Below are 16,010 nucleotides of genomic sequence, written 5' to 3' on the forward strand. Positions count from 1 at the left end.
AGGCGAAGGCAGATGTAAAATGATGAACAGTTTATTGAGGAAAGGTAATGGAGGTGGTCCTAGGTGGGTTGGCAGGCGGTGGCGCAGACAGGTGGCAGGCAGTGGTGAGGACAGGCGACTGGCTTGGCGACAGGAATGACGTGGATCAGGAACACAGGGGAAAACACTGAGAACAAGGAGAGACACAGGAGTCAAAAAAGGGAACGAGGAATAGAGTGGCTTTTGTGAGGTAAATGGGCCGTGGTACCGCTAGAAGTAACTGCAATACTTTGGCGAGGATTTCCTGGAACAGGCAAACTTATATACCAGTGGTGATGAGGCTGATTGGAGACAGGTGCTGAAAACAGAGAGGGAATGGGGGAGAGAGAGGACGCAAAGCACCCTCCCGGCTCCTATAATGGAACTGCATGACAGAATATGTCACTTTTGTCCTTAATGTGGAAACAAAGACACGCAACACAGTATGGCAGGAACGATGGTGAAAGGGCTTTGAAAACTTTGCATTCCTCGCAGGTCTGGCTGACTATATTAACAATATATTTTATTTATCTATTCTTCTGGCAACCAGTTCAGGGTGTACCCCGCCTCCTGCCCGATGACAGCTGGGATAGGCTCCAGCACGCCCGCGACCCTAGTGAGGAGAAGCGGCTCAGAAAATGGATGGATGGCTATTACAAAACAAAATAAATTTCATATTATGACAGTGAGATTGTACAGAGCTTTAACAAAAGCATTCTGATACAACTAATAATTTTATTAGTTATCAATTTTTACAATTATGCACTGTATTACAAAAGAACCACTGAAGAACACATTCACTCACATTTACGCAGTGTCCCTTCATGCACCTTGCATTCTCTCGCAGCGGCGATGTGTCTGCCATGAATGGCGGTCGTGGCCACACTGAATCGGTTCCTGAATGCAGTGTTTATCCACTGACATATGAAGACTCATATATCGTGTGTTCAGACGGGATCGTTCTGTAGGTACCCAACAAAACCTGGCACTCTTGAATGAAAATGAACTTTCGTTCGAAAATCATTCTTTGTAGTACAACCCCAATTCCAATGAAGTTGGGACGTTGTGTTAAACATAAATAAAAGCAGAATACAATGATTTGAAAATCATGTTCAACCTATATTTAATTGAATACACTACAAAGACAAGATATTTAATGTTCAAATTGATAGACTTTCTACTTTTTAGCAAATAATCATTAACTTAGAATTTTATGGCTGCAATACGATCCAAAAAAGCTGGGACAGGTGGAAAAAAAACTGAGAAAGTTGAGGAATGCTTATGAAACACCTGTTTGGAACATCCCACAGGTGAACAGGCTAATTGGGAACAGCTGGGTGCCATAATTGGGTATAAAAGGAGCTTCCCTGAATTGCTCAGTCATTCACAAGCAAAGATGAGGCAGGGTTCACCTCCTTGTGAACAAGTGCGTGAGAAAATAGTCGAACAGTTTAAGGACAATGTTCCTCAACGTACAATTGCAAGGAATTTAGGGATTTCATCATCTACGGTCCATAATATCATCAAAAGGTTCAGAGAATCTGGAGAAATCACTGCATGTAAGCGGCAAGGCTGAAAACCAACATTGAATGCCCGTGACCTTCGATCCCTCAGGCGGCACTGCATCAAAAACCAACATCAATGTGTAAAGGATATCACCGCATGGGCTCAGGAACACTTCAGAAAACCAATGTCAATAAATACAGTGCGGCACTACATCCGTAAGTGCAATTTAAAACTCTACTATGCAAAGCAAAAGCCATTTTTCAACGACACCCAGAAACGCTCATCTAAGATGGACTGATGAAAAGTGGAAAAGTGTTCTGTGGTCTGACGAGTTCACGTTTCAAATTGTTTTTGGAAATTGTGGACGTTGTGTCCTCCGGGCCAAAGAGGAAAAGAACCATCCGGACTGTTATGGACGCAAAGTTCAAAAGCCAGCATCTCTGATGGTATGGGGCTGTGTTTGTGCCAATGGCATGGGTAACTTACACATCTGTGAAGGCACCATTAATGTTGAAAGGTACATACAGGTTTTGGAGAAACATATGCTACCATCCAAGCAATGTATTTTTCATGGACGCCCCTGCTTATTTCAGCAAGACAATGCCAAACCACATTCTGCACATGCACAGTAAAAGAGTGCGGGTGCTAGACTGGCCTGCCTGTCGTCCAGACCTGTCTCCCGTTGAAAATGTGTGGCGCATTATGAAGCGTAAAATACGACAACGGCAGCTGAAGCTGTACATCAAGCAAGAATGGAAAATAATTCCACCTACAAAGCTTCAACAATTAGTGTCCTCAGTTCCCAAACGTTTATTGAATGTTGTTGAAAGAAAAGGTGATCTAACACAGTGATAAACATGACCCTATCCCAGCTTTTTTGGAACGTGTTGCAGCCATAAAATTCTAAGTTAATGATTATTTGCTAAAAACAATCAAGTTTATCAGTTTGAACATTAAATATCTTTTCTTTGAAGTGTATTCAATTAAATATAGGTTGAACATGATTTGCAAATCATTGAATTCTGTTTTTATTTATGTTTAACACAACGTACCAGCTTCATTGGAATTGGGGTTGTAGAATGACCACATTCTCAATTACGTACATCAGGCAGAAATTAACTAAGTTTGGTTCACGTTCGCACAAAATATGAACTCGTTCAAGAACTTTTGTTCATTGAACAAAGGTTCAGATACAACACTCGGTTTAGGCATGTCTTTTGCTACATGACACTGTTGACACACAATCTACCGTTGGCAGAAAACTTCATGAATAATTGTACAGAAGTTGCACCAGAAGCTACATTCATTAGCAAGAAGAATAGTAAGGCCATGCTGGACTTTGCATCCATTTTTTATTTAGGTACACTTCAGTATATGTTGATTCATGTTAACGTGAAAAATGTCATTTTGCTTTCGTCTCAAGAGTCAACAAACTGGAATAGCTGTAGCTTTTTGACTGTAGTATCACTCTGTTTCGACTCTTGTGTTTTCCTGAGTTCTTTACTTACGATTTTTATCAGATGATAGCAGTCACCAATGGGTGAAGTTTCTTTTTTCACAAACCCTACTTGTGATAGTGGCATTATAGTCTCTGCTCATAAATGTCTGCATTGTGTGTTATTATGTGCTGTGCAGCTTGATTAGCATCACTGCCAGTGCATTATTATTCGAGAACTTTGCCCTTGACACAGTTGAGGCAATGACACTCAAGGCTCAGAGGAAGCGCAAACAATGTTTATCTGACAAAATGACTTGGATAAGACAATCTTATTAGCATAATCAGGCTATTGTGTTTAGAGAATACTCACATGCATGTCACTGCTGCATTTAAAAGAACGAATCCGTTGTACTTGCATGTACGCACAATGACCACCAGTTATTATGACTGTAGGGCTGCCTGCCACAAACGATTATTTCCATCTATATATCTATATCCATCCATCCATTTTCAACACCGCTTATCCAGGTTAGAGTTGCGGGACGCTGGAGCCTATCCCAGCTGACTTCGGGTGAAACGGAGACTACACCCTGAACTGGTCACCAGTCAGTCGCAGGGCACACACATATAGACATGGACAACCATTCGCACTCACATTCACACTGTCACTGTGTGAGAACTGAACCCACGCTGCCTGCACCAAAGTCAGGCGAGTGTACCACTACACCGTCAGTGACATTGTGTATATATATATCTATATATATATGGATATATATATATCCATATATATATAGTTCTCAAATAATAATGCACTGGCAGTGATGCTAATCAAGCTGCACAGCACATAATAACACACAATGCAGTTTCATATATACGATGTTGATTTGGTAATTTTATATTCAACTTATCGTCAACATTGCAGCAACATTTTTGTCAAACGTTCTGTATTGATAGCATATGCTTTGACATTCACAAAAAAAGTAAACCTCATGAAATTCGGTTGAGAAATCAACAAGTTGTGATTAATTTTCAATGTACATGCATTGCCTTTGATAAGAATGTTGCTCCCGCTAACATGACCGCCACATAGGCATGAAGTATAGATCTTCTACTATCGATCGTCTATTCATATACAGTATGTAGTTACAGGGTTATATCAAATATTAACCTGTGTGCTAAGCTAAATAAATTGTCATTGTTAGCCTTAACCTGTTAACGTTTACATTCATTCATTTCCTGTACCGCTTATCCTCACGAGGGTAACGGGCGTGTTGGAGCCTATCCCAGCTAACCCCGGGCGCTCCAGTACACTCTGAACTAGTCGCCAGCCAATCGCAGGGCACATATAAACAAACGACCATTCACACTCACATTCACACCTTCGGGCAATTTAGAGTCTTCAATTAAACTACCATGCATGTTTTTGGGATGTGGGAGGAAACCAGAGAGCCCAGAGAAAATCCACGCAGGCACGGGGAGAACATGCAAACTCCACACAGTGGAGGCTAGATGCTTGTGTATCACTGTCGTGCTGCCATGAAAGGCGCGTTCAGTCTCGCAGATTTTGAATCGCATTCCTCTTCAGTATTTGGGCTTAAATGCTTAAACTTCCAAGCGCTGCTGCTCACCCACGTACGCCACGGCTGACCCAAAAGACCACTACTGCGCATGTGCGTCCTCACAAAAGTCCCCGGATAATGATTACTGCAAATGTGCGTCACGTCACAGGCAGCAGTGCGAGCATTCAAGGGCTTTTGAATAAAGCTTAAAAACAAAATAAACGACGGCGACGAATAAATTGTCAACGATTTTGATCGTAAATGTCGTCGTGACTAATCGACTCATGGTGGCAGCCCTATATGACTGTTACCAAGATGGCGCCTACCAGTGTGGTCGCCTCGGTAACGCGCTCTCTAGTATTGTTTTTGTGTTTTTCGTCCGTCTTTGGAGACCTTACATGACTCACTTACACAAGGGGAGACCTGCTAACCATCAAGGAGGCTACTCTGGACTTTCTGTTACCAACTTTCGCTCAGTTTTTTCCCCGAGTTATTCACCGGAGCGGCGTCCGCGGTTTTCGGCGCATGGAGACGGAAGCGGCGCCACAGAGGGAAGCGAGCCGGCATTCAGGTGAAACTCCGCAAGAGAGGACACAGATTGGCGTTTCCGTCGATCCACCTCGCAAATGTACGCTCCCTACCCAAGAAAATGGACGAGCTTCATCTTCTGCTAAAGACCAGTAAATACTTCGGACGTTCCGCGGCCATGTGCTTCACGGAGACCTGGCTTTGCGAAGCTGTACCCGATGGCGCCACATTCATCGAGCAGACCGCGACATGGAATCATCGGGGAAAACAAAGGGCGGCGGGATATGCCTCTATATCAACGAAAAATGGTGTACGGACGTCACGGAGCGCAGCACACACTGCAGCCCGCATTTGGAGTCGCTGTTTTTGAACTGTAAACCATTCTACTCGCCACGTGAGTTTGCATCATTCATACTGGCTGGAGTCTACATTCCACCTCAAGCTAACACGAACACCGCATTGCTAACGCTTGCCGAACAAGTCAACGAAATTGAAAAAAAACACCCGGACTCACCCCTAACAAAGCTAAACTCAACCACGAACTCCCTAAATACAAGCAGCACATCGACTGTCCTACCAGGGAAAATAATACTTTAGACCACTGCTACACTACGGTAAAAAAAGCATACCGTGCTATACCTCGTGCAGCCCTGGGCTCGTCTGATCACTGCTTAATTCACTTAATACCGACGTACAGGCAAAAACTTAAATGCGCGAAGCCTACAGTGAAAACAGTGAAAAAGTGGACCAATGAAGCCAAGATGGAACTTCAAAGCTGTTTAGACTGCTCAGACTGGAGTGTCTTTGAAAATTCAGCTGGCAGCCTGGATGAATATACGGACACTGTTACATCCTATATCAGTTTCTGTGAAGATGTGTGTGTACCAACAAAATCTTTTCGCACATTCAACAACAACAAGCCGTGGTTCACTGCTAAACTTAAGCAGCTTCCCCAAGCTAAGGAGGACGCATATCAGAGCACATGTTGGTGAAGGTAATAGGGGTCATGAAGAAGTGATGGTTAAGTACGGCATCCAGGAAAGGAACTTGGAGGGACAGACTTTGCAACAAGGATGCAAATGGCTGTAGTGAACACCTTTTTCCAGAAGAGGCACGAACATAGGGTGACCTACAAGAGCGGAGGCAAAAGCAGGTGGATTACATCTTCTGCAGATGATGTAATCTGAAGGAGGTTACCAACTGTAGTGGTAGGGGAGAGTGTGGCTAGACAGCATGGGATGGTGGTGTGTAAGATGACTCTGGTGGTGGGGAGGAAGATTAGGAAGACAAAGGCAGAGAAGAGAACCATGTGGTGGAAGCTGAGACAGGACAAGTGTTGTGCAGCTTTTCGGGAAGAGGTGAGACAGGCTCTCGGTGGACGGGAGGAGCTTCCAGAAGACTGGACCACTGCAGCCAAGGCTATCAGAGAGGCAGGCAGGAGAGTACTTGGTGTATCTTCTGGGAGGAAAGGAGCGAAGGAGACTTGGTGGTGGAACCTCACAGTCCAATCATACAAGGAAAAAGGTTAGCTCAGAAGAAGTGGGACACTGAGAGGCGAAAGGAATACATTGAGATGCGACACAGGGCAAAGGTAGAGGTGGCAAAGGCCAAACAAGAGGCATATGATGACATGTATGGCAGGTTGGACACTAAAGAAGGAGAAAAGGATCTATACAGGTTGGCCAGACAGAGGGATAGAGATGGAAAGGATGTGCAGCAGGTTAGGGTAAGGATAGAGATGGAAATATGTTGACTGGTGCCAGCAGTGTGCTTGCTCGATGGAAAGAATACTTTGAAATGAAGAGTAGAAGAGGTAAATGTGGTGGACCAGGAAGTGGCAATGATTATTAAGGGGGAAGTTAGAAAGGCTTTAAAGAGGATGAAAAATGGAAAGGCAGTTGGCCCTGATGACATTCCTGTGGAGGTATGGAAGCATCTAGGAGAGGTGGCTGTGGAGTTTTTGACCAGCTTATTCAATATAAATCTAGTGCGTGAGAAGATGGCTGAGGAATGGAGGAAAAGTGTACTGGTGCCCATTTTTAAGAACAAAGGTGATGTGCAGAGCTGTGGCAACTATAGAGGAATAAAGTTGATGAGCCACACAATGAAGTTATGGGAAAGAGTCGTGGAGGCTAGACTCAGGACAGAAGTGTGTATTTGCGAGCAACAGTATGGTTTCATGCCAAGAAAGAGTACCCCAGATGCATTATTTGCCTTGAGGATGTTGATGGAAAAGTACAGAGAAGGCCCGAAGGAGCTACATGGTGTCTTTGTAGATCTAGAGAAAGCCTATGACAGAGTACCCAGAGAGGAACTGTGGTACTGCATGCGGAAGTCTGGAGTGGCAGAGAAGTATGTTAGAATAATACAGGACATGTACGAGGGCAGCAGAACAGCGGTGCGGTGTGCTGTAGGTGTGACAGACGAATTTAAGGTGGAGGTAGGACTGCATCAGGGATCAGCCCTGAGCCCCTTCCTTTTTGCAGTGGTGATGGATAGGCTGACAGATGAGGTTAGACTGGAATCCCCGTGGACCATGATGTTTGCAGATGACATTGTGATCTGCAGTGAAAGCAGGGAGCAGCTACAGGAACAGTTAGAAAGATGTAGGCATGCACTGGAAAGAAGAGGAATGAAGATTAGCCAAAGTAAAAGAGAATATATGTGCATGAATGAGAGGGGTGGTGGGGGAAGAGTCAGGCTACAGGGAGAAGAGATAGCAAGGGTGGATGACTTTAAATACTTGGGGTCAACCGTCCAGAGCAATGGTAAGTGTGGTCAGGAAGTGAAGAAACGGGTCCAAGCAGGTTGGAACGGGTGGAGGAAGGTGTCAGGTGTGTTATGTGACAGAAGAGTCTCTGCTCGGCTGAAGGGCAAAGTTTATAAAACAGTGGTGAGGCCAGCCATGATGTACAGATTAGAGATAGTGGCACTGAAGAGACAACAGTAAGCAGAGTTGGAGGTGGCGGAAATGAAGATGTTGAGGTTCGCTCTCGGAGTGACCAGGTTGGATAAAATTAGAAATGAGCTCATCAGAGGGACAGCCAAGGTTCGATGTTTTGGAGACAAAGTTAGAGAGAGCAGACTTCGATGGTTTGGACACGTCCAGAGGAGAAATAGTGAGTATATTGGTAGGATGATGAAGATGGAACTGCCAGGCAAGAGAGCGAGAGGAAGACCAAAGAGAAGGTTGATGGATGTCGTGAGGGAAGACATGATGGCAGGTGGTGTTCGAGAGGAGGATGCAGGATGTAGGCTTACATGGAAAAGGATGACGCGCTGTGGCGACCCCTAACGGGACAAGCCGAAAGGAAAAGAAGAAGAAGTTGGAGCCGCTCTAGTACGACAACAGACAGTCAATCGACAGAGTACACTTTGGAGACAAAATGACATTGACAGAAAAACAGTCACTGAGCAGTAAAGGGTTGCTTGTTATCTGGTAATGCGGGTACATTTTATTTTATTTTATTTTTTTGACAATTGTGCAAAAAGATGCAGAGTCCTCTAGCACTTAGAGCAGTTCGAATGACTAATATTGCAATAGTCCGGTGCAATGACCATTGTGCAAAGGGCGCCGAGACTTCAAGGAGTGTATGCGGTTTAAAGTGACGAGTAGTGCGATAATCTGGGACAATGTTGGTTGTGCAAATGTTACAGATACTCCTCAATCAGTGTGCAAATGGAGCAGATGCTACTCTGGCATGAGTGGCCAGTATATGCAAATAGTGCAGCATGGCGAGACAACTACAGTGAGTGCACGAGTAATGTATGATTGGCCCCACAGAAATGTGACAACGAACTCATGTCCAAAAATTGCCAGCATGTTGTAATGGAATTGTAGGTTAGGTATTTAAGAAGTTGATCGCAAGAGGGAAGTAGCTGTTGGAATGTCTGGTAGTTCTAGTTTGCATTGATCGGTAGCGCCACCTGAGGGAAAGAGCTGGAAGAGCTGGTGACCGGGATGCGTAGGGTCTGAGAGGATTTTGCTCACTCTTGTCTTAGTTCTGGCAGCGTGCAAGTCCTCAATGGTGGATAGGGGGTTACCGACAATCCTTTCTTCAGTTTTGATTGTGCGTTGCAGTAGGAGTTTGTCCTTTTTTGTAGCAGCACCAAACCACACTGTGATGGAAGAACACAGGACTGATTCGATGACCGCTGTGTAGAACTGTCTCAGCAGCTCCGGTGGCAGGCCGTGCTTTCTCAGAAGCCGCAGGAAGTACATCCTCTGCTGGGCCTTTTTGAGGACGGAGTTGATGTTGGTCGCCCACTTCAGGTCCTGAGAGACTGTAATTCCCAGGAACTTGAAGGTCTCGACGGTTGACACAATGCAGCTGGACAATGTGAGGGGCAGCTCTGGCGAAGGATGCCTCCTGAAGTCCACGATCATCTCTACAGTCTTGAGCGTGTTCAGCTCCATGTTGTGTCGGCCGCACCACAGCTCCAACCGCTCCGCTTCCTGTCGATATGCAGACTCGTCACCGTCCTTGATGAGGCCGATGACAGTGGTGTCATCGGCAAACTTCAGGAGTTTGACAGTCGGGTGCGCTGAGGTGCAGTCGTTCGTGTAGAGAGAGAAGAGCAGCGGAGAGAGGACACAACCTTGGGGTGCCCCAGGGCTGTTGCTGCGTGTGGATGAGGTGGCTTCCCCCAGCCTGACCTGCTGTGTCCTGCCCGTCAGAAAGCTGTAAATCCACTGGCAGATGGCAGGTGAGATGCTGAGCTGGAGAAGCTTGGATGAAAGGAGTTCAGGGATGATGGTGTTGAACACTGAGCTGAAGTCCATGAACAGGATCCTCGCGTAGGTCCCTGCACTGTCAAGGTGTTCTAGGATGAAGTGCAGTCCCATGTTGACTGCATCATCCGCAGACCTGTTCGCTTGGTAGGCAAACTGCAGGGGGTCCAGCAGGGGACCTGTGACACTCTTGAGGTGGTCCAGCACGAGATGTTCAAAGGACTTCATGACCACAGATGTCAAAGGGACAGGCCTGTAGTCATTTAAACCCAAGATTGCAGGTTTCTTGGGGACTGGAATGATGGTGGAGCGTTTGAAACAGGAGGTACTTCGCACAGTTCCAGAGATCTATTGAAGATCTGTGGGAAGACTGGAGCGAGCTGGCCCGCGCAGACTTTGAGGCAGGATGGGGACACATGGTCTGGGCCTGCCGCTTTGTTAATCTTTTGTTGTTTGAAGATGCGTCTCACATCCTGTTCATGGATAGTTAACGCAGAAGTCAGAGGTGTGATTGTGGTCGGGGGTGCGGTCGGGTGGGTGTGGGGTGTAAAAGTGTCCTTTTCAAATCTGCAGTAGAAGGTATTCAAGTCGTTGGCTAGTGTGCTATTGTTCTCAGCTTGGGGGGATCGTCGCTTGTAATTGGTCAGCGATTGGAATGCATGCCAGACTGATTTAGAGTCGTTAGGGCTAAACTGTTTTTCCAACTTTGCTTCATAGTTCCTCTTTGCAATGTTAATTTCTTTAGTCAGCTGGTTTTTAGCTCGATTATACAGGGCCCTGTCCCCGTTCTGACATGCGTCCTCCTTAGTTTGGCGAAGCTGCTTAAGTTTAGCAGTGAACCACGGCTTGTTGTTGTTGAATGTGCGAAATGATTTTGTTGGTATGTAACCGGGTGAATCTGTATGTTTAATGAAGTTTATGTATAATTACACAAAATCTGTTGCTGCCTGACAGGAAAATGCCTCCCGATCCAGTGTAAACTGTGTATGTAGCTTGGTGCTCAAGCACTGGATCGGGAGGCATTTTCCTGTCAGGCAGCAACAGATTTTGTGTAATTATGCATAAACTTCATTAAACATACAGATTGACCTCCTCCTATAATTTCTTCTTCTGTGCTCCCCACTATAAATGTTTTCTGCGGCCCCGCCCCTGCCCTTTTGTACAATCGTCCTGTGTGAGCGGTGGGTGACCATATTTCATTCAGTTGGTAATCCTGAGCCATCCTAATGTTTCTTTTTGTTCATTATACATCTTTAGTCTCAATGTTATTGTTATGTCTTTTCCTGTCAAATAAATGGTACATGTCAGTGGAGTTACATTTAATAATAGTATTTTTAACAGTTGAAGACTGCTGGCTTAACGCTGTTACAAGCCGAACTGACTTCCTGGTTGCCGATGTCATCTGTATTTTCTTTGTGTCGGAGCACGAGTGGACAGTGAAATTTATATGGAGGTTCTGCTGTTGTTTATTCTGTAAGAATAAAAGGAGATTGTCTCCAAAAAGGTCCCGGTGTCACACCATTCTTCGAACCGACACAACGCAGAAGACCACTGGTCACACTTGGTGCCGTTAGGCCCGTAACATCGCGGACCAGCGATCGCCTACGCAGCCGACTGATCTGGTCTTCTCTTCCGCTACCGCCTGCACCAGCTCTTGCTGACAACTAGTGATCGAAACGGAGCTCTTTGTTTTGACTTGCAGGTGTTATTTTATTTTATTTTATTTTTTGTGTTGTTGTTTTGTCGTGTCGTCACGTGGTGCATTTCGTAGTGCAGGATTGTTGCTATATTGTTGCACGGATTTCACTGCATTTGTATTATTATACTAGTCCTGTTACTTACTATTTTGCTCAGTTTACCGTTTAGGTGATTTGATGCCTAACATTTGCCAGGCTGTTTTGCCTTATGATGGGACACTGTGAATGTTGTTTTCCTTTGCTGTGTTTTGCTTGCTTCCTGAGCATTGCTGGGTTGATGAACCCTGGTAATATCCTTTTCGATTTTTCTTTGTGATGTGTTTTGGCTTTTTGGATAAGTTGACCTGGGCTGTTCAGTTTCGTTTCTCTTAAAATTACGGGAAAGAAGAACACTATTATTTCAATGTCTGGATTAAATGGTGTGGGTAGGGGTCAGCAAATTGCCTCGTTATGTTTTGGAAGAGGTAGGCCAAGGCCACCTAGTAATAACTGCATAGCGGACCAGTCAATGATACGCCAGCCATTAATCAGCTTCAGCTAGCTCCACTCCTATTGTTCAGACGGATCCCCAGCCAACCCATGTTATCACGACTGAGGCACTGGGTAACATAATTAGTGATTATGCAAAACAGATTGGTGATAGTATCACGGCAAATCTCAGCACCATGTACCAACCCAGTTGGAGTTTCAGTTGACCAGGAAAAGGTTAGGGTCATTACTGGCTTCCAAAAGGTAGATCTCATGGATCAAAGAAAGTGAGGTCATTCGTTGGCATGGTGATGTTTTACCAACATTTCATCCCTGGATGCTCTCAAATTGCTAAGCCACTCTTTGCTCTGACTGCAGGCCAGAAGAGGAGAATTAAAGGCCCCCATGGTCATGGGAAAAGCTGGAACTTTCTGTAAGTTGACTCCTCATGATTGGACTCCTGCTTGTGAAAAAGCATTTGAGGGACTCAAAAGTGCTCTCCTTGACTGTGTGGTGCTGACACACCCTGATTTTGAGAGGCCATTTGTTCTTTCCACCGACGCTTCCATGGATGGGCTGGGTGCTGTGCTGTCACAGGTTCCAGCTGGTGAAGAGAGAGCAAGACCCATAGCCTTTGCCAGCAAGTTGCTCAGCCGCAGCCAAAGTAGATATCCTGCACACAGGCTTGAATTTTCAGCTCTGAAGTGATATGTGATAAATTCAGCCATTGGCTCAAGGGTAATAAATTCACAGTTTGAACTGACAACAATCCCCTCACATACATCCTGACCAAGCCAAAGCTTGATGCCTGCGAACAACGATGGGTCTCCAAGCTAGCTACATACTCTTTCGAGTTAAAGTATGTTCCTGGTAAACTGAATGTTGTGGCAGATGCCCTGAGTAGGGACCCATTTTTGAAACCTGTAGCTCAGCGGCTCTAGTCTGAGCCGTATTCTGAACTGATGGAACAGGTCTTTGATGTGAAAGATGGCGGTGTCCAGGACGCTTTCCGTTTGACCTGCCTGCCTCAGTCATTGGACGGCCCACCTGTCACAGATGCTGTTGCGGTTTCCTTGACATATGACGATGTCTCGTCTCTCTTGTCATCTCTTAGCGACTGGGATTGTGCCCCGAGACATCGTGCTATGTCTATGGCTGATCACCTGGCGACGCTGCCAACACCTGGCCATGATGTTTTGCCTCCTCTGTCTCAGGTGGATCTCCTGTCTCAGCAGAGGCTGGAGCCTGTCATCTCCAGGGCTGCTCATTATGTTGAGCGGAAGCGGAGACCATTCAGGCGGGAGCGCTATCACGAGAGTCAGCAAACACTGAGGATTCTGAAACAGTGGGACAAGCTTACCTTCCTTGATGGCGTCCTCTACAGGGTGGTGAAAGATCCGTTGACGAGACACAAGAGATTTCAGTTTGTCGTTCCTGATTCCCTGAAATCGGAGGTGCTGGCTGGGGTTCATGACCATGCTGGCCATCAAGGTCAACCATGCACTCTCTCCCTGGCTCGTCAGCGTTTCTTTTGGTGTGACATGGAGAAGGACGTGCGCAACCATGTGCAGACCTGCCATAGATGTATTCTCAGCAAAACACCAGAGCCAGCCGCAAGAGCCCCCTTAGAGAACATCAGGACTAGTGCTCCACTGGAACTGGTGTGCATTGACTTCTGGTCAGCTGAGGACAGAAATAACAAGTCTGTGGATGTTCTTGTGATCACTGATCATTTCACAAAGTTGGCGCTTGCATTCTCGTGCCAAGACCAGACCACTAAGAAAGTAGCTAAGAAGCTTTGGGATGAATTCTTCTGTGTGTATGGCTTTGCTCAACATATACACTCAGACCAGGGAGCAAACTTTGAGAGCGAGTTGGTTGCTGAGCTCCTGGAGTTGAGCGGTGTTGGAAAATCTCGGACGTCACCCTACCATCCTATGGGGAACGGGACAACAGAGAGATTTAACCGTACCCTTGGCAACATGTTAAGATCCCTCCCCCCAAGGGCGAAGCATAAATGGCCACAGATGATCCAGTCCATGACTTTTGTATACAACTGCACTGTCCATGAAACCACAGGGTTTGCGCCTTTCTATTTGATGTTCGGGCGGGTTCCCAGACTGCCCGTTGACCTCATGTTCCGGAATGTCCTTCGTGACAACACTGTTTGTAACTATGATGCCTATGTGAAGACACTTGTGGATGATGACAGCGCAGTGGAGAAAAAACACCAGTCTGACCAGTACAACAAAAGGACTAAAGGTGTGCCTCTTACACTGGGTGACCAGGTTCTGGTAGCAAACAAGGGAATCCGCGGCAAATGGGAGCCTGTCGTCTACACAGTTGTGGACTCTAAACCTGCTCTTCATATCTACCGGATCAGGGATCGGGATGGGCGTGAGCGTGTGGTGCACCGTAACTTGCTCCTTCAGGTGAACTTTTTGCCTTTGGATGTGTGTTTGGTTGACAATGCTACCCACCGTGCTGTCAGCATGATCAATGGCCCCTCGATCTGTTCTGTACATGAGCCTCAAGTGTCAGCTGTGGACACTGGAGCTGCAACAGTCGTGACTTCTCTTGCTGATCCCCTGGCCTGTTTGAGTGAGTGTGATGAGGATCGTACAGCATCATGGGTCCGACAGTCTCCCACCGACTCTGTCCTTATCACAAATCTTCCACCTCTGCCTGTGCCATCCTTTCCTGTCCTCAGTGGGTTGGATGGTGACAGTGCCTCCCCTCACTCTTCCATTCGCTCACAGCCTCCACCCGTTGACACTACTGGCCTTGGGGAATATGATATTGAGCGGAGACTTCTTTCACGTTTTGGTAGAGTTGTTAGACCGGTATGTCGTTTGATTGAGTCGATTACTCAAGTTGAAGCCCTTCTCGGTGTTGAGAAAGTTCAGTCCTCTGTCATACATGTGTGATTCTGGTTACTGTATCCAATTGTCTTTATGAGTTCCTATGTGATGTATGATGAACCACATTTTTTTGGGGGGGAGGGGGGGGGGGGATATTTATGTTGTCGATGCTCAAGTTTTGTATGGCCTATTTGTGTGGTGTAAAAGGCACCTCATTTTTTCTTTGGAGTATTCTGGGATTCCGCTTGGCGCCGAGCAGGTCTCTGGTCTCTTAACCCTTTTTTTGTAGGGTAGCTGATATTGCTGATCTAACTCACTGTAGGGGTGAGTTTGCTTTGGGCCTTATTTTTTTGCGGTTTTGGGCAGGTTTTGTTTTACTGATGTTTTGGAATTTTGTGTAATTCTGGAAGGGTGAATGTAACCGGGTCAATCTGTATGTTTAATGAAGTTTATGTATAATTACACAAAATCTGTTGCTGCCTGACAGGAAAATGCCTCCCGATCCAGTGTAAACTGTGTATGTAGCTCGGTGCTCCTCCTCCTGTAATTTCTTCTTCTGTGCTCCCCACTATAAATGTTTTCTGCGGCCCCGCCTCTGCCCTTTTGTACAATCGTCCTGTGGGAGAGGTGGGTGACCATATTTCATTCAGTTGGTAATCCTGAACCATCCTAATGTTTCTCTTGGTTTATTATACATCTTTAGTCTCAATGTTATTGTTATGTCTTTTCCTGTCAAATAATGGGTACATGTCAGCGGAGTTACATTTAATAATAGTATTTTTAACAGTTGAAGACCGCTGGCTTAACGCTGTGACAAGCCGAACTGACTTTCGGGTTGCCGATGTCATCTGTATTTTCTTAGTGTAGGAGCACGAGTGGACAGTGAAATTTATACGGAGGTTCTGCTGTTGTTTATTCTGTCAGGTATGTTTTTGTTGAATTTGTGGTTTATTACGTATAAGGATTTTACCACATAGTCGTGGCTCCGCCCTTTTGTACAATCGTCCTGTGGGAGAGGAGCACGAGTGGACAGTGAAATTTATACGGAGGTTCTGCTGTTGTTTATTCTGTCAGAATAAAAGGAGATCGTCTCCAAAAAGGTCACACCATTCTTCGAACCGACACAACGCAGAAGACCACCGGTCACAGGTACACACACATCTTCACAGAAACTGATATAGGATGTAACAGTGTCCGTATATT

Source organism: Phyllopteryx taeniolatus, chromosome 1 (genome assembly GCF_024500385.1).
Source record: "Phyllopteryx taeniolatus isolate TA_2022b chromosome 1, UOR_Ptae_1.2, whole genome shotgun sequence".
Lineage (NCBI taxonomy): Eukaryota > Metazoa > Chordata > Actinopteri > Syngnathiformes > Syngnathidae > Phyllopteryx > Phyllopteryx taeniolatus.